Here is a 25,717-nt window from a genome sequence, read left to right as displayed (position 1 = left end):
TGTATTTTCCCTGTCCATCTTGGCCAATTTAAATATCATGCCTTCATAATTTTCTCTGTTCAAGTTTAACATACTGGCTTCAAATTGAATTAGCTCACTTCCAAATATGAAGTAAAATTCGATCATATTATGATCACTCATCTCAAGATTCTTTTGTAAGAAGGTTATTAATAATCTCTTTTTCAGTACATAATACTAGATTTTTAAAAAGTGCTTTCTTTAGTCAGTTCCTTAACATACTGATCTAGAAAATGATCTCCAACCCTCTCCAGAAACTCATTCTCAATAGAATTAGTGCTCACCGAGTTTCTGTGGATTGAAGTAACCCATGATTCTCCCTTTCTCATGCACAGGTCTTATCCCTTATTATCAGTTTAACACAAATTGTTTTCCTTTTTGCCTGTCCTTTTCTAAATTTTGAATATCCTTGAAAATTAAGTTTCAATCTTGGCGATCCTACAGCCATGTTTCTGTTACAGGAAATACATCATACCCATTTATCTTCATGTGCGTCTTTATAACAGATACCTTGTTGCAAATGCTGTGTATTAAGTAGAGTCCCATTTTTGATATAATTCTACATTCTAAACGTAGTTGTTGTTCGAATTTGTTTCATTTGACTTGTAACTTCACTTATGACTTTTTTACTTCCTGTTTTCAGCTGTATTTCTTATGTGAGCTATGCATTTATGTTCTCATAACACTGACAAGCATGATTAAAGCCTCCTCCAGCACTAACTAGTCTTCCTGCAAGGATATTAGGCCTAGTTTTGTTAAAGTAAAAGCTGTCCAGTTTCCATAGATCAGGTATAACAGAACTGGTCCCAATGACTCAGAGATTAGTGTCAAGAGTGTGATGCTGGAAAAGCACAGCAGGTCAGGCAGCATTCGAGAAGCAGAAGAATCGACATTTCAGGTTAAAGTCTTTCATCAGGAATGAGACTGGGAGCCTCGAGGGTGGTGAGATAAATGGGGCGCGTGGGGTGTGGGGCAAAGGGAAAGTTAGCTGAGAGTGCGATAGGTAGATGAAGGTGGGCGTAAAGGTGATAGATCAGAGAGGAAAGTGGAGCAGATAGGTGGGAAAGAATATGACAGGTAGGACAGTTCAAGAGGGTGGTGCTAAAGTGGAAGGTTGGAACTGGAATAAGGTTGGGGGAGGGGGGGGAAGGAGGGGAAATGAGGAAATCCACATTGATGCCATGGGGTTGGAGGGTCCTGAGCCAGAAGTTGAGTCATTATTCCTCCAGGCGTTGGGTCGTTCGGGGAAGTGGCAATGGAGGAGGCCCAAGACCTGCATGTCCTTGGCGGAGTGGGAGGGGGAGTTGAAGTGTTCTGCCATGGAGCAGTGGGGTTGGTCGGTGCAGGTGTCCCAGAGATGTTCTCTGAAGCACTCTGCCAGCAAACATCTCACCCCAGTGTAGAGGAGACTGCATCAGGAGCAACAGATACAGTAAATAACATGTGTGGAAGTGCAGGTAAAACTTTAATGGACATGAAAGACTCCTTTTGGGGCCTTTGGACAGAGGTGAGGGGGTAGTGTGGGCGCAGGTTTTGCAATTCCTGCAGCGGCAGGGGAAGGTGCCGGGGGTGGGGGTGGGGGTGGGGAGAGTGGGTTGTTAGGGGGTGTGGACCTGACCAGGTAGTTGTAGAGGGAACGGTGTTTACGGAAAGCGGAAAGGGGTGGGGAGGGAAATATTTCTCTAATGGTGGGGTGCATTTGTAGGTGATGGAAATGGCAGAGGATGATGTGATGGATACAGAGGTTGGTGAGGTGGAAGGTGAGGACTCGCGGTGGGGGGGTTCTGACCTTGTTACGGTTGGAGGGATGGGGTTTGGAGGCGGAGGTGTGAGAGGTGAATGAGATGCATTAGAGGGCATCATCAACCACGTGGGAGGGGAAATTGTGGTCTTTAAAGAAGGAGACCATCTGGTGCATTCTGTTATGGAACTGGTCCTCCTTGGAGCAGGTGCAGCGGAGGCAGAGGTATTGGGATAGCATTTTTGCAGGAGGCAGGGTAGGAGGAGGTGTAGTCCAGGCAACTGTGGGAGTCAGTGTGTTTGTAGAAGATGTCCATGTTGAGTCAGTCACCATTGATGGAGATACAGCGGTCCAGGCTGGGGAGGGAAGTGTCTGAGGTGAACTTAAGGTCAGGGTGGAATGTGTTGGTGAAGTCGATGAACTATTCAACCTCCTTGTGGGAGCAAGAGGTGGTGCTGATAAAGTCATCAATGTAGTGGAGGAAAAGGTGGAGAATGGTGCCGGTGTAACTGTGGAAGATGGACTGTTCCACCTAACTGACAAAGAGACAGACATAGCTGGGGTCCATGTGGGTGCCCCTGGCTACCTAATTTGTCTGGAGGAAGTGGAAGGATTCAAAGGAGAAATTATTGTGGGTGAGGAACAGTTCAGCCAAACAAATGAGAGGGTCAGTGGAAGGGTCCTGTTGGGGATGTCAGGCCCTCGTCATGACGGATACAGGTGTATAGGGATTAGATGTCCATGATGAAGATGAGGCTTTGGGGTCTGGGGAAACGGTAGTTTTGAAAGAGGTGGAGGTGTGGGTGGCGCCCCGAATGTGTCTGGTAAGCTCCTAGACCATGGGGATAGGACAGTATCGAGGTAGGTGGAGATGAGTTCAGTGGGGCAAGAGCAGTCCAAGATGATGGGTCGGTTGGGGTAGTTAGGCTTGTGGATCTTGGGTAAGAGGTAGAATTGGCCGGTGCAGGTTCCTGAACTATGAGTTGGGAAGCTGTATGTGGGAGATCCCCTGAGGTGATGAGGTTGAGGGGACAGTAGGAGGAGGTGTCTTCGAGTTGGTGGCTGGCTTCAGCAGTATAGAGGTCAGTGTGCCAAACTACCACTGAGTATCCCCTTTGTCCGCCGGTTTGATGGTGAGGTTAGGGTTGGAGTGGAGGGAGTGGAGGGATGCGAGTTGCGAGGGTGAGAGGTTGGAGTGGGGGAGGAGGTTGGACAGGTTGAGGCGGTCAATGTCCCCCAGCAGCAATTGGAAATAAAGAGATCGAGGGCAGGTAACAGATCAGCACAGATTGGGGTGGGTTGGAGGTGTGTGAAGAGGTCTTGAAATGTGGGCAGGGTCTTGGTGGAAAAAGTAAGCTCGGAGTCGGAAGCAACAGAAGAAGTGTTCAATGCCACAACGCACGTTGAATTCATTGATCCAGGAGCAGAGGGCGATAAAGGTAAAGCCTTTGCTGAAGACTGATTGTTTGTCCTCAGTGAGGGGGAGGTCTGGAGGGATGGTGAAAACTCGGCAGGGCTGGGAGCTAGGACCTGGTACATGGCTGGAGCTGGGAGTGTGGATGCATATCGTAACTGGAGTGGGTGTGGTAGTAGAGGGACAGGGGTGACGTTATTTACAGAAGTGATGTTCACTCGGGGCATTCGAGAGGCGGAGGTGGTGATTGTGGGATCTATGGGGGCGTGTCATCAGCAATTTTGTCAGCAGTATTCAGGTGAGTGGTGGCAATGGGACTGGAAGTGGTTGAGACAGCGGCAGTTAGGGGACAGAAGTGGCAGATCACGTGGTGTAGGTAACGTCGGTGGGGGCAGAAGTGGATGCTACGATGGCAACAAAAGGGGGGCAGAATTGATGTTCTGGTTAGGCATCATGTTGGTTTCAGCAGCAGTGGATCTCACAGCGGTTGTGGCATCAGTTGTCTGGTTGGCGGTCACGGAGGTGGTTGTCTCGTTGGCCATCACGGAGGTGGTTGTCTGGCTGGCGGTCATGGAGGCGGTTGTCTGGTTGGCTGTCACAGAGGTGGTTGTCTGGCTGGCGGTCATGGAGGCGGTTGTCTCGTTGGCCGTCACGGAGGTGGTTGTCTGGTTGGCGGTCATGGAGGCGGTTGTCTGGTTGGCTGTCATGGAGGCGGTTGTCTGGTTGGCGGTCACGGAGGCAGTTATCTGGCTGGCAGTCACGGAGGTGGTTGTCTGCTTGGCGGTCATGGAGGCCGTTGTCTCATTGGCAGTAGCTGAGGCAGCATGGTCAGCCGTGGCTGTGGTCTGTCAAGCCGTGGGGATGGAAATGATGTCATTGTGTCATCCTCCATCAATTCTCCAGCCACATGTTCAATCAATTAATTGTCCTAATCCTCTGCTCTGTCTCATGGATGCGCCAAGTGGCTTTAGCCCTTGGTCAAGTTTTAAAACCAGAAGATCTAGCTTTTACAACCAGTGCCTCTTCCTGCATCTAAGCTATATGGTGAATTCATGACTTCCAACATACCACAGGACACAGAATGTCATTGGCTGAGCTTTACTCTACTGTAACTTTAAAACTATTTGTTACAATTATTCATCAAACAGCTTTATCCCAGTTGGAATGTAATGGCCAATTGGTTATTGAAACAAGGTAGAACACACCTCCTTCCCCTCTTTATTAAATTCACACATGAAACTTCTACTTTCGACTTAGTGCACTCAAAGCCACACTCTCTGCAGATCTGTCTCTGATTTTAAAAGACTAGTATGCATTTTAGCGACTCCTTTTCATCTGTTGGTAACAAAAGTTATATTTGCTTTCATCCTATATTGCATACTTCACATTTCTAGCTGTTTTACTCATATCATAATTCTCCTTTTCCATTAACCTTTGGCTCTCTTCGTTTTTTAAAAAATCTCTCAATCATCAGGCCTTTTTATTTATATTTGTTCAGTAATAGATCAGGAGCGTAATAGAAGGAAATTGGGCTTTTAAAAAATTGTCATGTTTTACCAAAAGAAGTGCCTTGGAACCAAAAGAGTGACATCTCATGAATGAGAAAGGCAAGATTTTGATGAAGGTTATGCAGTTGATTATATCGGAGGGTACTTAAAGTGTATCGAAGAAAAGGAAAGATGATGTTCCACAATCTCAGTCATGCAGAACCTAATTTCTGACTTTCTCAAGGAACAGTGGAAACTCAAATGGGCAGGTTTTAATAACTAGTTTGTGAAGCAAAGACAACCATTCTCAAAGCAATTCAAGAATTTTGATGAAGAAATGGAAATCAAGAATATAGTGGTAGTTTGTAAAGGCAGAAAGATTGAGGCTGAGGCGTATTGTAATGATGATAATTTCAACAGGGATGTAAACAGTGCTTGATTTGAGGTAATCTGTTTTAAGGACCAAATAGTATGACTCCCAGGCATGGATATACAATGGTTAATGTCTCACTAGAAAGGTAACATCTCCAATGCCATAGCACTGTCTCAGTTGTGTACGGATGGAATGATTAGAAGATTTAAAAGACGTTAAGTAGAAATTAGCCTAGATTGTTCTTTACACTAAAGACTCCTGAATTTTTAAAAAAGGGTAAAAGGTATTAGCTGAAAAACATCCACAGGCTCAGTTACTGAATAGTTTAGGTCCTGTGGTGACATTGTTAGAGGTTTCATATTTTAGGTAAGATGCTAAGCGGAGGCCCCAGCACGCTGCTCTGTGATTGTAAAAAATCCATTGGCACCATCTCACAAAAGTATCATGAAGAACAGATTGTCTGGTCATTACTAGATTGCTCTTTGTGGGAGCCAGCTGTGCACCAGTTAACCTGATTTACAACATCAGAACAATGGCTGCAGTTGTAAACAGCCTCATATCTTGCAAAGTGCCATAGTGCATGAAGACATCTGGTGGGTATGAAAAGGGGTCTATAAATATAACATGCCTTTTTCTATTTTTCCATGTTTTGCCTGCATGCAATAAATTTAAACAGTCCTCCTCAATTTTAACAGAGTGCTAGTAACATTTCCAACAATGTAGGTAAAAACAATGACTGCAGATGCTGGAAACCAGATTCTGGATTAATGGTGCTGGAAGAGCACAGCAGTTCAGGCAGCATCCAAGGAGCAGTAAAACTGACGTATTCCTGATGAAGGGCTTTTGCCCGAAACGTCGACTTTACTGCTCCTCCGATGCTGCCTGAACTGCTGTGCTCTTCCAGCACCACTAATCCAGAATCACATTTCCAACAGTGTTGATTTCTAATAATGAAGGAGTGAGAATGGCAACTTCCATTTATGTCACATTTTTAAGATGGAAAATTTTCCCAAAATGGTTCATAGAGATACAATGACGAAAATAGGCTTCACACATATGCTATCATTCAATTGATACATTCCATCTTGTATCAGGAGAAAGTGATCTGCAAGCAACAATTTCACTAATCCACACATTCCCACCTCCATCTCCAGAATCTCCTTGGAAAACAGGAAAAGGTCATGCAAGGGGTTAAAATCCTCAAAACCTCTTCCAATTCACTGTATTCCCATGCTGTGGTCAGGATTCCCATGAAAAGCAGCAGGTGCCTGCTAAGATTCTAAATTCAAGACTCAGTAATGTCATTAGCACTATGGCGTGATTTCAATACTAGTATTTATCATTATCTGCTGCTTAGCCACAGAAACACCGCAGTAGGGCTGACTGATGAAAAGAGACACAGTTACGTTTTAAAGCTTTATTTTCCTTAGGTTTGTTTTGGACCAGGAGGAGCAGGAGTGATCTCTCCAGGGCAGCATATTGAAATATTGGACTTCTCCGGTGCCAGTATCCCCAAATTACTAGACACGAAGATATATCACCCTTCCACACCCACCTTGATGAATTGCCCCCATCTACAAACTGCCAGAAACTTGCCAAAAACTCCTGGTCATGGTAAAGTTCCTGCTGTCATCAACCAACAAGGGATCTGTCCAAAGATGAGATGGGACAACAAGATGTTTTACTCAAACGTCGCCAATCTGACCCATGGTTTTTTGCCCACTTATCATCTGTAAAGTCAAAGTCACAATGTCTGTGAAGGAAGATGACATGGTGATCCTCTATAGCTGACTACCTATAACAGAAAGATCACAGTTGCTAGGGGGATATTGAGCTCTGGCTGTGAGAAAGATACAATGTCTGGTATTGCACAAGCTTCAGTTTAATCAGTACTGGCCAAGGCATTTACAATGCCATCTTTGTAAAGCTTCAAACTATATCAGTTTTCAATGTCACCTCAGTCTGCAGGTGCTCTTCATACTCATTCTTAACTCATCTCTTCTTTTCTGCACAGTCATCGCATCAACAAGGAGCAGCGAGAAATAAATTAGAGAATGATAAGGAGGGAGAGTGGGTGCATTTCTTCCTTGAAGATTATACTGAGGTTGAGAAAGAGAATAATGAAAATTAAACCCTAATCCCAAATGGCCCTTGATGAACATTCTGTCCTCTGTTCTCTTGCATTAATCACATAAATATTGCCACATTTTCACTTGGTCTCTTACATATTTTTTGCAGATGTTAATGATATAGAAGATGGTATCAGCAATAACATTAGCAAATTTGCTGATGATACAAAGCTGGGTGGCAGGGTGAAATGTGATGAGGATGTTAGGAGATTACAGGGTGATCTGGACAAGTTAGGTGAGTGGGCAGTTGCACGGCAAATGCAGTTTAATGTGGATAAATGTATGGTTATCCACTTTGGTGGCAAGAACAGGAAGGCAGATTACTACCTCAATGGAATTAATTTAGGTAAAGGGGCAGTACTGAGAGATCTGAGTGTTCTTGTACACCAGTCAATGAAGGCAAGCATGCAGGTACAGCAGGTAGTGAAGAAGGCTAATAGCATGCTGGCCTTCATAACAAGAGGGATTGAGTATAGAAGCAAAGAGGTGCTTCTGCAGCTGTAAGGGCCCTGGTCTCCAAATTTGAGGAAAGACATTCTGGCTATTGAGGGAGTGCAGCGTAGGTTCACGAGGTCAATTCCTGGAATGGAGGATTACCTTACACTGAAAGACTGAAGCGACTGGGCTTGTATACCCTTGAGTTTAGAAGACTGAGAGGGGATCTGATTGAGACGTATAAGATTATGAAAAGATTGGATACTCTGTAGGCAGGAAACATGTTTCCGCTGATGGGTGAGTGCCGAACCAGAGGACACAGCTTAAAAATACGGGGTAGACCATTTAGGACAGAAATGAGGAGAAACTTCTTCACCCAGAGAGTGGTGGCTGTGTGGAATGCTCTGCCCCAGAGGACAGTGGAGGCCCAGTCTCTGGATTCATTTAAGAAAGAGTTGGATAGAGCTCTCAAAGATAATGGAATCAAGGGTTATGGAGATAAGGCAGGAAGCGGATACTGATTAGGAATGATCAGCCATGATCATATTGAATGGCGGTGCAGGCTCGAAGGGCAGAATGGCCTACTCCTGCACCTATTGTCTATTGTCCATTGTCTATCAAGTAGTGTCACACCAGGGGTTTTTAGACAGTTTAAGTGAGCATCACTAAACACAAAGATGTGATGGGTGACTGGTTTGCTGCCATTTCAACTACAGAAGATGCTGTGATAGTTACTTTTAGATTCCTCCCCTTCACATAAATGCAAGGGAATGACCATTTTTCACAAATGAGAATCTAACCACCTCCCACTTATATTCATTGGCATAATCATTGTGAATCTACCACAATAAATATCCTGAGGGCATAATGTTAAACAGGAAACCTAATTGAACAAGTCATATAAATGCTGTGGCTACAAGAGCTGATTAGAGACTGGGAATCCTATAGCGAGTATTTCACTTTTTGACTCCTCAATGTCTGTCCAACATTTACAAGTCGCAAAACAAAACTGTAATGGAATGCTCTCCACTTGTCTTGATAAGTGTAGCTCCAACAATTCTCAAGAAGCTCAATATAACAATTTCTAGCCTTGTCCCATGAAAGAATAAAAGCCATGACTTGGAACACATGGGTTCTCACCTGAATATAAGGATGCTGAAACAATATCATGCCTGTGTGCAGGCTGTTCATTCTTCCTCTTTCACTGTACTGTTACCAGATCACTGCAGAAAATATAGAAAACCCATAGACTTTTGGCTCAGCACACTTTCTGATGAGCAGTTGCTATAATCAACTACTTCTTAGAAATCTTCGTTTACTTCCTAACTGAATCTCTTATTGCTCATGTTAAATTCATAGAATCACACAGTACAGAAGAGGTTGTTTGACCCATCTAGTCCGCACTACCAGAAGTCCTTTAATTTGACAGTAGTCCCACCTTCCTGCACTTGGTCCATAGTTTATAATGTTATGCTACATCGAATGCTCATCCAAGTACTTCTTAAAGGTTGCGAGGTTAACCGCCTCATTACCCTCCCAGTTATAATGCATTCCAGACGTCACTCATCTGGAGAAAAATATTTTTTCTGAACTCCCTTCTAAACCTCCTGCCCTTTTCCTTAAAAGTATGCTTCTTGTTATTGACCCTTCAACTAAGAGAAACAGCTGCCTTCCATCCACACAATCCATCTCCTCAAACTTTTAGCCACCTTAACTTTCTCTGCTCTAAATAAAACAAGTCAAACTTATCCAGCCTCTCTTCGTGACTAAACTGCTTCTTCTCAGACAATATCCTGGTGAATCTCCTTTGCACCCCCTTCAGTGCAATCACATTCTTCCTATTGTGCAGTGACTAGAACTATACGTGGTACTCCAGCTATGGTCTATCCAAAGTTCTGTATTGCTCCAACATAACCTCCTGGCTTTCATAAACTATGCCTCAACTGATAAGAACAAGTGAGTTGAATGCCTATTCTTAACTACCCCATTAATCTCTTTTGCCAACCTTCGGGATTTATAGACACACGTCCCAAGATCCCTCTGTTCCTTTGAGTTCCCTAGTGTCCTACCTTTCATGAGTACTCACTTGTCTTGTTATTACTGCCAAGGTATATCACTTCACACTCATCAGGGGTAAAATCTCATAAGCCATTTACCTGCCCATCTAGTCAGTCCATTCATATCCTCCTATAATTTAGGACCTTCTTCCTCACTGTTAACTACCTGGTCAATCTTTGTGTTATTAGAATTAGAATTCCTACAATGTGGAAATAGGCCCTTCAGCCCAATAAGTCCATTTCGCTGCTATGGAGATTATCCCACACAGACCCATTACACTACATTTCCCCTGATTAATGCACTTAATCTGTACATCCCTGAACACTATGGGCAATTTAACATGACCAATTCACCGAGCTTGAACATCTTTGGATAGTGGGAGGAAACTGGAGGACCTGGAGAAAATCCATGTAGACATGGGGAAAATGTGCAAACTCCACGGATAGTTGCCTGAGGCTGGAATCGAACCTGGGTGTCTGACACTGTGAGGCAGCAGTGCTAACCACTGAGCCACTGTTATTTATTATCGATTTCCACCCTTACCCCTGCACATTCTCATTTACATCATTTATGAATATCACAAATAATAAGGACCAACACCGATCGTTGTCGTATGCAGCAGGTCAGAGTCACAAAAACAGCCTTTGACCAACATCTTCTGTCTCTTGTCACTAAGCCAAATTTGAATCCAACTTACCAAGTTACCCTGGATCCCATAGTCTTTTATCTTCTTTATCAGTCTTCCCTTTATTAAAAGCCTTGCTGGAATCTATGTAGCCTAAATCAACTGTCCTACTCTCATCTATATTCCTTGAAATATTCAACCAGATTTATTACGAATGAACACCCTCTGACAAAGCCATGTTGACTATCCCTGTTCAAACTTTGTCTTTCTAAGTGGAGGTTAGTGCTCCCCTTCAGAACTTTTTCCAACAGTTTTTTGCCACTGATGTGAGACTCACTGTACTGTAATTCCCTGGTTTATCTCTACCACCCTTCTCAAAAAGTGGAAATACATTAGCAGTCTACCAATAATCGGACAGCTACCCTGTGGCCAGAAAGGAATCATGTTCCATGTTGTGCTGTCTCATGCCAATTGAAATTATCTTGATAAATCTTCTTCAACTCTGAGCCTTGCTACTTTGAGATTCTCATATCATCCTCTCATATCCTTTCTAAAATGAAGACTCTTCAGTTGAATTGATCCTTGAGTTCATCCCTGTATGTTTTATTTTCATTACCTTTGTTATCTTAATTACTCTCTCCATACTTTACCCATCTGAGATGTCCTGCACACTGGCTGAATTTACTGGCTGCAACTGGGGCCCTATTCACCAGTCTCAAACCCAGGGCAACCTTTCAGCAGGCCCCCATTTCAGGAGCTGTGACATGATTAAGTCTGAATACAACTGCCTTCAGCATCGCTGACATTGTTGGAATCGAAGATTCCACCCCCAAGAGGAATCAGAGAGCCAGTAGCTTTGAGTTCCTAGCAGTGCTACCAGAAGAGGTAAGTAGGACAATTTTATCAGGACCATGAGCGGAAGGCATGAGGAACATTCCTGCTTCTGGTGGGATCCTCCATGGCAAATAGGGCTCCTGAACAGGATGGACCTCCTATTCCTGCAGCCAGGCTACCAGCATATACCTGGCAACTTCCTACATGGTGAGGACACAGTAATTTATCAGTAGGGAAAGGATATGGGTCTCATTGACACTTATTTTATTTCAAGAGATGTGGACATCATTGGTTGGCTCAGAAATTATTGCCAATTGCTAATTGTACCTGAAAAGGTGTTTCACTTCCACTCCTGAGTTCAACAGTTTTGTTCAAGTTTGGACAAGGCTACAAGACCTTAAGAGCTGAGTAGGCTGAGTGAAATGCACATTATCATCAGGAAGCAGATTATATTTGAGGAAGTGCCATTTGATGGCACTGTTGATAATACCTTCCAACACGTTAATGATGATTGAAAGCAGTCAACTAAGAATAGAGTAATGGCTGTGTTGAATTTGTCATGTTTTGTGCACAAGACATACCTGGTCAATTTATTACAATATCAGATAGATGCCAGTGTTGTAGCTGCACTGGAACTGCTTGTCTAGGGAGACAGTTAGTTCTGCAGCATAAGTCTTCAGCCCTATTGTTGAAATGTTTGTTAGCACCTATTGCTTTCCAGTGTCTTGTGTCTTCAGCCAATCCTTGATGTTTAGTGGAGTCATTGAATTGACTGAAGAGTAGTATCCTCAATACTGAGGATCCAAAAAGGAGTCTAAGATGGATCCACTTATTGTTTCTGGTTGAAGATGGATGCAAATACTTCAACCCTGACTTTTACGCATGGGCATTGAGAGTAGAGACTTTGGTGGAAGCCTCTCCTTGTATAAGTTTTTAATTCTCCAACACCATTCGTGACTGGATGTGGTAGGACATCAGGGTTTAGATCTGACCTATTGGTTGTGGGATCACTTTGCTCTGCTTATCGCAGTAGTCCTCAGTTGTCACTTCACCAGGTAGTAACCTCATTTTTAAATGTGCCCGGTGCTATGCCTGACATTCCCTCCTGCGCTCTCCATTGAACCGGAAATTATCTTCTGGGTTTGGTGCTAATGGTAATATGGAGGATATACTAAGCTTTGATAACACGGATTTTTTACTTAGTGGCAAATTGAGGGCTTCAATTGTCCTGGGGTCAGGAAGATTATTTCTAACATTTGTAGCATTGAGTTATCTCTTACCTGCATCTCTGACCTGATTCTACATTCTCACCATACCAAGCAGCCCAATCCTGGAGGAGCTGGAAAATGACATTTTCTCCAAATACTCCAATTGGGACTAACAAATACTTTACGTAGAGGCAGTGTCACTTTCTTTATCTCTGTTATTTTAGTTTTCTTATGTTCATTTATTTTTGACAGCTCTCAGTAGGCACCTTAATATCTGAGAGATCAATTAGAGTTGCAAGATTCTTTATCAAATCCATTTTAATCAATCATTTCTATTGATCCTATAAACCTTCTTCCTGTACCATGTTCCTAAATAATTATTGATCATTTCTTAATGTTAGCATGTTACTAATTGTTTGAACATTTCCTTCTAACACTCTAAATCTTTCTTTGATTTCTCCTCATCTATTACCGTTTAAAAAGTTAACAGACTGTTGGGAAAATGCACATGTCTCGATAATTGTGTGTTGAAGTGTGCAATAATGAAGTAAAGTAAAGTTATAGGAACCTTAGCAAAAATGTTGATGTTAAATTTGGAATACGGCACTTAAAACTATGAAAATACTCGCTGTGAATCATGGCTATTCCTGGAAATTAATGTAATCACATTCAACATCAGCTACCAAATACTTCTGTTCAAATATGAGTCGCTGAATCAGAAAACATGTACCAGATGTTATTTTCTTTTTGCCTCAGATTAAAAAACTAATCTCATTGTTGCAAACATGTCTGAGTAGCAGTTTTGTCTACATTGCTTTAAAATGCCTGTAAGCAGTCACACACCTGCTTACATTTTCTTATGCTGTATTCCTTAACATAGATAGGCCACTCTCATTTGAAAATCTCAAAGAGGCTACTGAACAAACAAACTACAAAGTTGCTCTGTAACTGCCATATATAGGCACATTTTTACTCTAGCATTCTCCAGTTTGGAGACTTTGGGTAGAATCTTATAAGCAGATGAATGACATAAGCTATGTCAAGATTTGTGGAAGGCTCCCACAGAAACTTTGAACAGGAAGGGTTTAGTAGGATATGGGCTAAATGCTAGCAAATGGGACTGGGTCAGATTGGGATGTCTGGTTGGCATGTTGGATTGAAAGGTCTGTTTCTGTGTTGTATGACTCTGAGACTCTGACTGAGTCCGTGACGTTATCTCAATGTTGGGAGCAACTCGTTGCTTTTTTTTCTCTCTGTAGCAGCAGGGCAAAGAGATGAGATTCTCATCAGATAGTGACAAGTTGCCTCTTAAAGTAGATTATTGCTGGTAATCAATTTAGTAATGGCATATCTTGCCTCATTAATATGCAGCTTCCTCCATTACCAAATGCAACAGGCAAAGTCGGTACTGAGAATTCTCGAGTAAAAAGTGAGGTCTGCAGATGCTGGAGATCAGAGCTGAAAATGTGTTGCTGGTTAAAGCACAGCAGGTCAGGCAGCATCCAAGGAACAGGAAATTCGACGTTTCGGGCCAGAGCCCTTCATCAGGAATGAGGAGAGGGTGCCAGGCAGGCTAAGATAAAAGGTAGGGAGGAGCTTCTGTGCAGAGGAGATGACCTGGGGGGTGCAGTGAGAGAGAGACTCACTGAAATCCTTGTAGAGGGAGGAAGAGAGCTTCTTCAAGGAAGGCATCCTTGCAAGAGGATTCGCAGTAGGTTAAAATCTTCAAGTAAAAAGTGAGGTCTGCAGATACTGGAGATCAGAGCTGAAAATGTGTTGCTGGTTAAAGCACAGCAGGGCAGGCAGCCTTCCTTGAAGAAACTCTCTTCCTCCCTCTACAAGGATTTCAGTGAGTCTCTCACTGCACCCCCCAGGTCATCTCCTCTGCACAGAAGCTCCTCCCTACCTTTTATCTTAGCCTGCCTGGCACCCTCTCCTCATTCCTGATGAAGGGCTCTGGCCCGAAACGTCGAATTTCCTGTTCCTTGGATGCTGCCTGACCTGCTGTGCTTTAACCAGCAACACATTTTCAGCTCTGATCTCCAGCATCTGCAGACCTCACTTTTTACTCGAAGATTTTAACCTACTGCGAATCCTCTTGCAAGGATGCCTTCCTTGAAGAAGCTCTCTTCCTCCCTCTACAAGGATTTCAGTGAGTCTCTCTCTCACTGCACCCCCCAGGTCATCTCCTCTGCACAGAAGCTCCTCCCTACCTTTTATCTTAGCCTGCCTGGCACCCTCTCCTCATTCCTGATGAAGGGCTCTGGCCCGAAACGTCGAATTTCCTGTTCCTTGGATGCTGCCTGACCTGCTGTGCTTTAACCAGCAACACATTTTCAGCAACTGAGAATTCTCGACCAGGATATCAGAGCAGATACTTGGTGACTTCAGTTCACTACTTGTTCCAACAGACATCCATGTTGGACACCAGGCACCAGCATCTCAAGACATGTTCCAGAGACATCTGCCCACACATACCCTATGTCATGATTTAGAGGTACAGAGTGTACAAAATTAAAAATCACACAACACCAGGTTATAGTCCAACAGGATGTTTTGGATACACTAGCTTTTGGAGCACTGCTCCTTCTTCAGGTTGTTGTGGAGGAGCAGCGCTCCAAAAGCTAGTGCTTCCAAAACATCCTGTTGGACTATAACCTGGTGTTGTGTGATTTTTAAACTTTGTACACCCTGTCCTCAGTATCTGACATTGATAGCCACTAAGAACTCTCATTGCATGTTCTGATCCACTTAAAGTACATTTCTACACATCAGTGATGTTCCTTGGGATGCAATGTCAATTTTCATTACAATGCTACAGCAAAGATACTGTGTTCAGAGACACCCACCCAGCTCGTGAGCTGAACCATGTGTGACCATTACCTTCTTGCAGATCCCTACTGCATTCAGACTATCCATTTCATCAGTAAGCAAGTAAGTATTGAACAGTATCAATCCCCTGGCATTAGTAGATCTCCTGATGAAGAAAAGAAAGGTACTGGAACTGGTGAATTTATAGTGTTCTTCCTTCTTCATTCCATTTGTTGTGTTCTATGCCTCAGAGACATGCAAAGCTGATCTATGTCTGAACAGAAGCTTTATCTTCAATGCTTCTAAAATGTCTGCAGCAGCCACAAGTTCACTTCATTTTGAGTTTCACTTTCATACACAAAATTAAAAAAAAGGTTGAACAATTGAATACAACATAAGAATGGCATTGTATAATATATTTCCAGTCCTTTGTTCCATGGATATTCTGTGATGCATGTGGTTCATTCCATGCATCATTTCAATAGGCTGTACAAACATAGAGAATAGGAGGAGAAGGGGATTTGGCCTTTTGAGCCTGCTCTTCCATTCGGTATAATCATGGCTGATTCTCTAATTCAATACCATATTCCCATTTTCCCATCATGGCTTTTTGATTTTTTTTCTTGAATATATTCAGCAACTTGACCTCCACCTGTGCATAACATTGTGATTGGAGAATTTTTTTATTCCTAAATGGTCCACTCCATATCGTGAGATTGTGTATCCTGGTTCTGGACTCCTCAACCACAGAGACAAATCAGTGCCCACCTTAAAAGGTTACCTTTGCTGAGATTTCCAGTATGATTGTTATATGCTGCATCCTACATCATTTCACAATGTGAATAAACCTAGCAATGGGGTTGACGCCTATTCAGCAACCAAGCCCAAATCTGAATGCAAACAGGAACACAGAAAATGGTGTCCCAGGAACACCTTTACAGTCTATTTTCCCAGCCAAGTATTCAAAGGAGACTTAGCTGAGGGTGTCAGCCATCATTTTAATGAACTTTCCTGAACACAGTCAAAACTGCATCAAAACATTGTACTGTACGATTTCAACTAAAATGAAACACAGTGTCGATGAATGCCAGAGTTGGGAAAAATCCATTAAAATTTTACATTTTCTTTTGAACATTTTCTTAAAGTACTTCTCTCTACTATCAATGAAATGCAAACACCTCATACAACACCAGATGGTGATGTTTTCCTTCAAATGAAGTTGCATTTCATATAACAAAAGATTGGCCTGGGTTTTCCATTTCTGCACTCAACAGCAGACAAGTTACCGCCCATTCACTTTAATGGGCACAAAATCACAGGCTGGCAAACATGGAGCGGACAATCCTGGTCATTACGGATTGCACAAAAATTATATGCTATTTGAACATTAGTGTGGGTATTTTCATCTCACAGAAGAAAATTATTCACCCATAAGAAGCGTAGGCTTAATATTGGACAAGATTTTGAAGCTTGTCTTCCGTTTTTAAAAAAATCATGAGCAGCAGTTTTGAAATAAACTAGTTCTTAAAATTCATGTGCTTGTGTGCACTTAGACAGAGAAGAGTTCACATGATAATGCCCCAGCCATTCCTAATCAGCCTTTAAAACCATTTTGAGACAATTTGCATGTGATAGTATATTTGTCATCTTATTGAACTGGTCCATTAGACTTGGACTAATAATCTGTAGAGCATAAGTTCAAAATCTATCCATTTGAGATTTTGAAGGCAGTTATCATAAAAAAGAAGTGACAATGAAACAGATTATTGTAAAAACCCAACTGGTTTATACATTGAAGTCAATATGTACAACCTTGAGTTCCAACTAGTTACTGATCACGCAGAGTACAATATGTTTTGTACAATTGTTAGTAAGTTTATTAGGAAGAAATACAAGTAGCATAAAATAATGGTAATTTGCAAGGCAATAGCCTCAATCTGCTTTTAATGTTGATTAAGATGTTGTCTCCTGCTATGTTCTTGTTGTACATTGCCTTTTTCCTCCTCTCCTGATTCCATTAGATTCCCTACAGCGTGGAAACAGGCCCTTCAGCACAACAATTCCACACCAACTCTCCGAAAAGCAACCCACCCAGAATCATTCCCCTACATTTACCCCTGACTAAGGCACCTAACATTACGAGTAATTTAACATGGCCAATTCACCTGACCTGCACATCTTTGGGTTGTGGGAGGAAACTGGAGCACCTGGAGGAAACCTATGCAGATGCAGGGAGAACGTGCAAACTCCACACAGACAGTTGCCCAAGGTGGAAATTGAACGCAGGTCCCTGACGCTGTGAGACAGCAGTGCTAAACACTGAGCCACCGTGCCGCCCAATAATTGCCTGTTGAAAGATTTGTTTACTCTCAAGCAGAATGAAATAACTTCTTAGCCATTCTGATTAGATGACTGATATTTCATTCTTGTCCAAGCAAGTTGGGTTTAGATTTTCAGAAGCAGTTAATATATCACAGTAAGATAAAGGACCCATGATGTTGAGGGTAGATTATTAATATCAATAAAGAATTGGCAAATTAATAGAGTTGGGATAATGAGGGTAATTTCAGGATGGCAACCTGTAATTAGTGGTGTGCCACAGAGATTAGTGCTGGGGCTGCAGTTATTTACCACACCTATTAATGACTTGGATGAGTGAAGCGAATGTCTTCTAGCTAAATTTGCAGATGACACAAAAGTACGTGGGAAGGTAAGTGGTGAAGATGACACAAAGACAGATTTTTATTCAGCAATGGAATCAAAAATTATGGGGAACAGGCAGGAAGACAAGTTGAGGACTATCAGATCAGCCAAAGATGGAGCAGACACAATGGGTGGAATGGCTTACTTCTGCTCCTGCATCTTATGCTCTTGTGGTCAATTATTGCATTTTAAACTACATGTCCCTCATTCATGGTGTTTTGTTTATTAAACAGGAGACCCTTTGGTGAACATAATTAATGTAACATCATTCTTCATCTGTGCTATTTTCTTAACGTAGACTTAGGCTGACAAAAAAAAAGGTTATCTAAGTGTCCAATGAGCCAAAGGCTAGAATACCTTTCTGACCTGAATTTTTATAACAATTTGTGATTTCTTTCCACAGACCTCCACACATCAGAATCTTATATTGATTAGATAATTTAAAACTCCTGCCCCACCTCTCAGCATTTTCAGAATGCATGCTTCCATACAGAATATAGGTTCATTGATATCTTTCAGAGTAAAGAAACCTGCTATCCTTACATAGTCTGGCCATCCCTTCAGTGATTTTTTTTTTGCATGTATCTTATATCACGTATATTTACTAGACTCAACTGTCACAATCTTTCAGAAAAAAAATAGAAAAATGAAATTCGCATTAATAGATGCTCAATTTGGAGATTTAGCACACGGTTAGAGTACATTATGAGCACAACAGAGGTGATTTCATCTCCATGTCAATTATACAAAGTGTTTAAATTTTACTTTGTATTTCAGTCAACAACTCTTAACAGAAAGAAAGACCATTCTCTTCAGTGATTATTAAGTGATATGATTCCAGCTGCTATTGGACACATCAGATCCCGGACTGCAATTTGACTTGATAGGCTTTTATTTAAATTTACTGAGTTGATATTTTACAGAAATAAATGCACAATGCTGCACATTTGGTTTTAACAATGAGAAGAGAAGTCTAATGTTCAAAAGAAATTAAGTTAGACTAAACCAAGCTATTTGCATCTAATAAAATTTGAACAATTTCAAAATACAATCTCAGCAATCCCACCACCACCATTTTACACTAATTAAACACCAGAGAATATTCCCTTCTCCATTACAACTATAGGTTTGGCTTCTTTCAATTCCTGCTCTTGAGAGATTGACAGCCTTTTTCTTGATTAGTCATGCAACTAAATTTAGAATGTCTCAGTTTCAAATTACCCTGTCAGGATTTAAACCAAACTCTTCTGCTCTGCAGCTTTCAACTAAAACCCTTATACTGAGGTAGCTTATTTCCCAGCTGTTCTGCACTAAATGTTTCTTCAGGAGAAATTGCATTCTTACATCTAAGTGCAATGCAGGACTTCAGCAAGCTGACATCAGAAGTTTTCCAAGTCATGGCTTTCTTCCAGTGAAAAAGAAAGTCCTAGTTCTTTTAAATCAAAAGCAAGCTAACATTTTTCGATGCTTATGCTGTCTGATCATAAAACTTACAATGTAAACAAAACCCACATGCCAATAATTAAAATCCAAATTCTAAATACTTAAATGTGTGTGTATATGTGTGTATATATATATATATATATATTTATATATATATAATATATATGCATATAAACATCACAGAATCTTACATCACACAAGCCATGCGGCTTTAAACAAAAAGTGAATAGCATCTACAACCTAAGAATGAATAATTTTAAAAATCTTCAATGAGAAAATAGCTTTCACAATTCAGGAGAACACAAGAGAAGAAGAATAAAAGATAGATGAAAAAGCAAGTTATAATCAGAATGAACGTGACTGTTCATAATTTGGTTCATTTCCCCGCAGAAAATTGCAAAGAGAAATGTTTCTTAATGTAATACTATTGGTTGGATATTATAACTATTTCATAAGTGTTCTTGTCATATAATTCAAGATACTGACTTATGATTCTGTTAAAATTGATGCATATATCAAATATAATATTTCATACTGACTATACAACTGTCAAATGTTTAACTTCTGTATTAAAAATACCTTTATTTTATAAGCAATATAAAGGATACAATTCAGAACCATCTAAAATGAATTTGATGGATGAAAACCAATATGGATTTATGAGCAGCAAATTATGCCTTACAAAGTCACTCAGTGTCTTTGAATATCACCGACCTGGGAATAACCTGGACCTGCTGCCTACTCTTAAATTTCTAAATGTCCTTGATAGCTGCCTTATTATCAAAAGTCAAAACCTATAGAATTAAGGAAATAATAGAGTGCAGTAAAAGCTGGATGGTACTAGGAAACTAATGCAAAAAACTGAAATCATATTTCATGTAAAGGCAACAGGTAAATTTCACGATATTTAATTAAAATCTTTTGTAGAGTGAGAGTCATAGCACTAGTCCACCATGAATCAAAATGACTTTTGTCACATGATCTTCTAGTCACACCTTATTAGTTATGCAGTATGGGAGAAAGATCTGCTCCCCTACCCATCCACAGCACGACCACATAAGAAACACAGAAGTAGGCCTGCGAAACACCGATCAAGCCTGCCAACATACACAGAACACATCCACAATGCCTGAAATGTCGATTTTCCTACTCCTCGGTTGCTGCCTGATCTGCTGTGCTTTTCCAGCACCACTCTAATCTAGACGAGATGAAGGGTTTTTGCCCAAAATGTCGATTTTCCTACTCTTCGGATGCTGCCTGACCTTCTGTGCTGTTCCAGCACCACTCAAATCCAACAAAGAAGCCAGACATGGCCAAGCTATTCCCAGACCAGAGAATACACTTCCTAAACAGCCTTCACCGTAAAGCTCCAAGCCCTGATTAGCACTGCAGTCCCAATACCCTAAGGGCAGGCTCATTTCCCATTGAAACTGATACCGCATAAACAAACAGGCAGGGGCCCTGGAAGACTTTGCTCGCAGGAAGAACACAATGGACAGACCTGGATGCCAGGAGAAAGATATTTGCACATATTCGTCTGGACAGGAAACATAATGAAAATTTTTCTAGAAGACATTCTCACCCACTCATGGAGATGGCTGGAATCACCTGTGTCAATTACAATTGAATAGCTGTTGCCGGACACTTGATTAATTTCTATTCAGTTTGTTTTTATTTTAATCGATTCATAATTCTCACCACTATATGTAACTGCTTTACAATTATCACCTTTGTGTTGTACCCCTATAAAACCTACCAGCATCCTTACTGGGGGAAGAGAATCCTGGCCATCCATGCAAAGAGTTAGCTCTGTGTCAGCCTGGTCAATTGCTCTTCTGCCATATCACTTAGTTTAATAAATCGCTTGTCAATTTCACCGCGATCCTCGTTTGTGGTCTGATTCATTGGGCTGATTCATTCTCCAACATGCAGCCCTGGTCTTGGGTGTCCTTTTTAAAGAATTGCATGGCAGTAGAGTTGGAAGTGCTGACTACTGCTAGGACATCCCAATCTAATTGTTCTCCTTTATAATCATTCATCAGTGTAATCATTCTCCTCTACCTCCATAGTGGATGTTCACCTTCTTCTTCTCTCTTTGCTAGCGGAATGGCAGTCATCAAAGATTCCTCTTCTTGCTGGTGGTGAAGTTGTAATTGCTGCCTTCTTCGACAGCGCCCCCAGAGTTGCACCGTGATAACTGCACCAGTCCTTCCCCTCAAGCCTCCTTATGAGATTATCCGTGGGGAATATCAAAAAAAGCCTCACAAACCCACACATTCATCACAATTAATCTCGTGTTATACCCTCACAGAGTGTGGCTTAGAGATTTCCCAAGGAGGTCAGTAAGAGAGCCTGAGGTATGTCACTTTATCCAAATGCACATTGTACAATGAAAGTGTTCACGCTTTACTGGAGATTAGAATTCTGCCAGAAAGTCAACAAGATTTCTGTGTGAGAAAGAAAAGACTCAGTTCCACATCATAGACCATGTCTATATTTCTAGTTTTGAGTGTGTTAACTGTGAAGAGTTATTTTCCAGTTCTTGCTATCCAAACTATTTATAAAATGAAAACCTCAGGTGCCACCTTTAAGTATTTTTGTTTAATTGTGTTTGCTTAGCTGACATGACACACAGCTAATTAATGTGTGCTATGAAATGGCCATGATTGCTCGAAATCAGAATTCTTCATTTTTATTCTTGGCCAATGAAGTGCAAATTGAAGTCAGATTGGTGGTGTTCCTGAATCAATGTTTGCTGCAATTGTGCCTAGCACAGTCTCAAATCCAAAGATTTTATTTTGTCTTGAAAGAAAACAGAGTTACTTAGACTGTCTACTTTAAGCAGTGTCAGTCATCTTGTGTGAATTTGCACATTTGACTTTTGATCGCATAGGGATTTTCCTATATCTTTCACGTTATTTCTTGTATTGCTGTCCCTATGGCTTCAGTGATCTTTCAGCCTCCACCCCCATTTCCATCGAAAAACTAGTAATGTGCACATTTTACCCCAAAGTCCATAAATTTGGAAATTTCCTGTTCACTTGTTCACCTGACACCGTCTCCACATAGAGGCTGAAGTTACCATGGCCTGTTTGAAAGCCCTGCATCCCTATTACAGAGCTCATAATCATGTTCTGTTCACTGTGAAGTCTTACCATAATACTTCCAATTAACCCCTATTCAAAGATTGCTCCAAAGATTATTATTGAGCAAATCCCCAAGGCTGACCATGACCCAAACCCCTAGACTAATTTGACAGGACAGTCCTGACAGACCATGGACCAACCTTCAGACTGATATCTCCTCTCCACTCCAACTAACCCACCTTCAATGCCAGGACCAGTCACACCTAACTTGCAGATCACTACTCCAACCCTGGAAAAATCCCTTGACTGACTGTAGCATTGACCCTGAGAGACTATAGTTACCCCTCACCCCAATAAGAATTAATCCCCTTTGACTTTATACAGAACATGCTAATTTCTGCCACATAGACTGCTGGTATGTGCAGTAGATGTGATCTTGATGCAGTAGGGTGCCTCACAACAACCTATTCACTCCCTTGGCTATTCAGTTTTCCACTGTCACAAGCTGCCAGCCTCTTCCTCTGCATTAAAAAGCAATGTATAGTAACTGGTAGCCTATCATTGAGCATGAAAGACTCTATGCTTAAAGAAAGCAAATAAAGTAATTCAGAGGCTGTCAGCCTGTAAGTCAGTGCTGAAATCTGCGAATTGCACAAAACAGTGGCAACCTCCAAGTAAGTACCAAGTGAGCGAGCACAAAGAAAGCAAGCCCCGAGTTACAAAATGCATCATATGGAGATCAAGAGTGTGGTGCTACCAACTAAAGCAGGCCAGGCAGCATCTGAAAAGCAGGAGAATCAACCTTTCGGGCATAAGCCCTTCATCAGGAATGTGAAGATGTCTGAGAAGCATACGTGTCCTGCATACAAAACAACCTGGCAGAAATGTACTGACCTCCACCATAGTGTTGGATGGCTGAAATAATGTGAGAATTGGTCTGAGAGCAAGCACGGTGATGTGTTAAGGCTGGTGGTTTGTCAATGCCAACTTGCTTGGATGGAATGTCAAAAAGGATGGTGGTGTTGGAGCACGCAGGGATGTCATATGGAAGGAACAGTTGAATGGTGGCTGGGACAAACAAGCAGTAAACTGCAGCTGCTTGGAACCTGGTCTGATTTACACATGGGAAATTTGCACCAGCTAGCTTTTTTCAGTGGACCAGAACAGAATAGGAAGTAGCATATGAGTAAAATGAGTTGGAGCTTTAATGAGATCCAAGTATGTAGGTAAAGGTAGCCATTGCCCAATGGCAAGATACTGAAGTCACTATTCAGTGCTTGAGGGCAAAATTGCAAAATATTTTCTTGACATTGATGTTCTGTTTTTTCTATTTTCTCTGTTTTTTTTATCACACCAGGGGTTTAATTTCATCAAACATATTCAAGAGAATTTAAACATTTCTCCTTCAGCAGATTTACAGAGCTTTGCTCTGTAATAAAAACTCAGATTGGATATCTTGAAGTCTTGCCTCTGCAAATAATTTTTAAAAACACACTTCTGAGAAGGTAACCCACTCAGTTAAACAACCACTGAATGATACTTGACAGAGCTTGGCATTCTGACAGCCAAACCTATTTTGGAAAATTGAGGAAAACTGTGATTGGTACAAAGTACGTTCAGGATATGCAAATCATAACCAATCAGGGCGGGACAAAATACTTCCCAGAAAGTGCAGGTAAAAATTACCCCTATCCAGACATTGGAGAAAATGTAGAATGCTACCAGTGCAGCTGAAAGTACGCAACATTGAGCAAAGGGAAAAGTTATCAAAATTGTCATACATAAAGTGTACAAATAAGTGAGTGCATACTGCCGACCGTATATATTGATATGGAAATTATTTTTGCAGACACAAATCAAATAGGTAGTTCCAAACATAACTCAGAACTAGCACAAGAAAAATGAAGATAAAATGTAGAATGTTGTAGCTGAGAAAGATTGAAGACTGGTAATCATTTTCATCAGTGCCAATACTCTGAGCTTTAACACATACAATATACTATTAACTTGTAGTGGCAAAGTGCCTGATATTCAGATTAACATTAGATAAACTGGATCTTTAAAGAGCAACAGGGTTTAAGAATGGAAGACACCTGTGCATTATACAGCCTATTTAATTTGCCTAACCAATTAAAGTAGTGGAATGGAAAATTGAGCTGATTGTCTAATGGAGAGCTAATTTGCTATTGCTCAGTTTGTACCCCCCACTTTAGTTGAAGGCTTAGCATTTAAAGTCTTAATAAATATATGTCTATATAGTGTACAGGGAGTTCCATGGTGAGCACTCCATGTTCTGAATTCAGCAATGAATCCAAACCTTATCAGAGACAGACCTAAGACTAGTGTTTTTTTAGATTAGATTAGACTTACAGTGTGGAAACAGGCCCTTCGGCCCAACAAGTCCACACTGACCCGCCGAAGCGCAACCCACCCATACCCCTACATTTACCCCTTACCTAACACTACGGGCAATTTAGCTTGGCCAATTCACCTGACCCGCACATCTTTGTGACTGTGGGAGGAAACCGGAGCACCCGGAGGAAACCCACGCAGACACGGGGAGAACGTGCAAACTCCACACAGTCAGTCGCCTGAGTCGGGAATTGAACCCGGGTCTACAGGCGCTGTGAGGCAGCAGTGCTAACCACTGTGCCACCGTGCCGCCCTGCTAACAGTCTCTGTAGTAATATAGATCATAGTCAAGTAAGCTGTATATAGTCACAATGTTGATCTAAAATGGCAGCAGAGTAGCAGCGCTGCGTTCGCGCTCCTGGGCTGGGGCTCGTCTGACTTCCTTTGCTTTCTTTGTTTTTTCTCAGTTTCCTTTTACTATTTTACTCTTTTCTTTTCTTTTTTTCTCTTTAAAAGCCTTTTTCAGGATCTTCAGGAGGTCGAGAACAGGGCCAGTCTCCCAAGCAAGTGCGATAGTGTTGGGAACAGAACAGAGCAAGCCCAGCAAGGAGGAAGGCATTGGCCCTGCACAGAAGAGAAAGTGGGCCCGGTAGCATGGAGGAGAGCGCAAACCCTACACAGAGGAGAGAGTGGGGCCAAGAACACAGGGGAGAGAGTGGGCCCAGAAGCATAGGGGAGAGACCAAACCCCGCACAAAGGAGAGAGTGGGCCCAGTAACATGGAGGAGAGAGCAAGCCCTGCACGGAGAAGAGAGTGGGCCCAGTAACGTGGAGGAGAGAGTGGACCCTGCACAGAAGAGAGAGTAGGCCCAGCAACACAGGAGAGAGAGTGAGCCCAACGTGGAGAAGAGAGTGAGCCCAGTGTGGAAGAGACAGCAAACCATGCAGCACAGAGGAGAGATCAAGTCCAGTAGAACAAAGGAAAGAGTGAGCCCTGCAGT

The sequence above is a fragment of the Hemiscyllium ocellatum genome, chromosome 7 (genome assembly GCF_020745735.1).
Source record: "Hemiscyllium ocellatum isolate sHemOce1 chromosome 7, sHemOce1.pat.X.cur, whole genome shotgun sequence".
Classification (NCBI taxonomy): domain Eukaryota; kingdom Metazoa; phylum Chordata; class Chondrichthyes; order Orectolobiformes; family Hemiscylliidae; genus Hemiscyllium; species Hemiscyllium ocellatum.
This window is presented reverse-complemented; position numbering follows the sequence as displayed.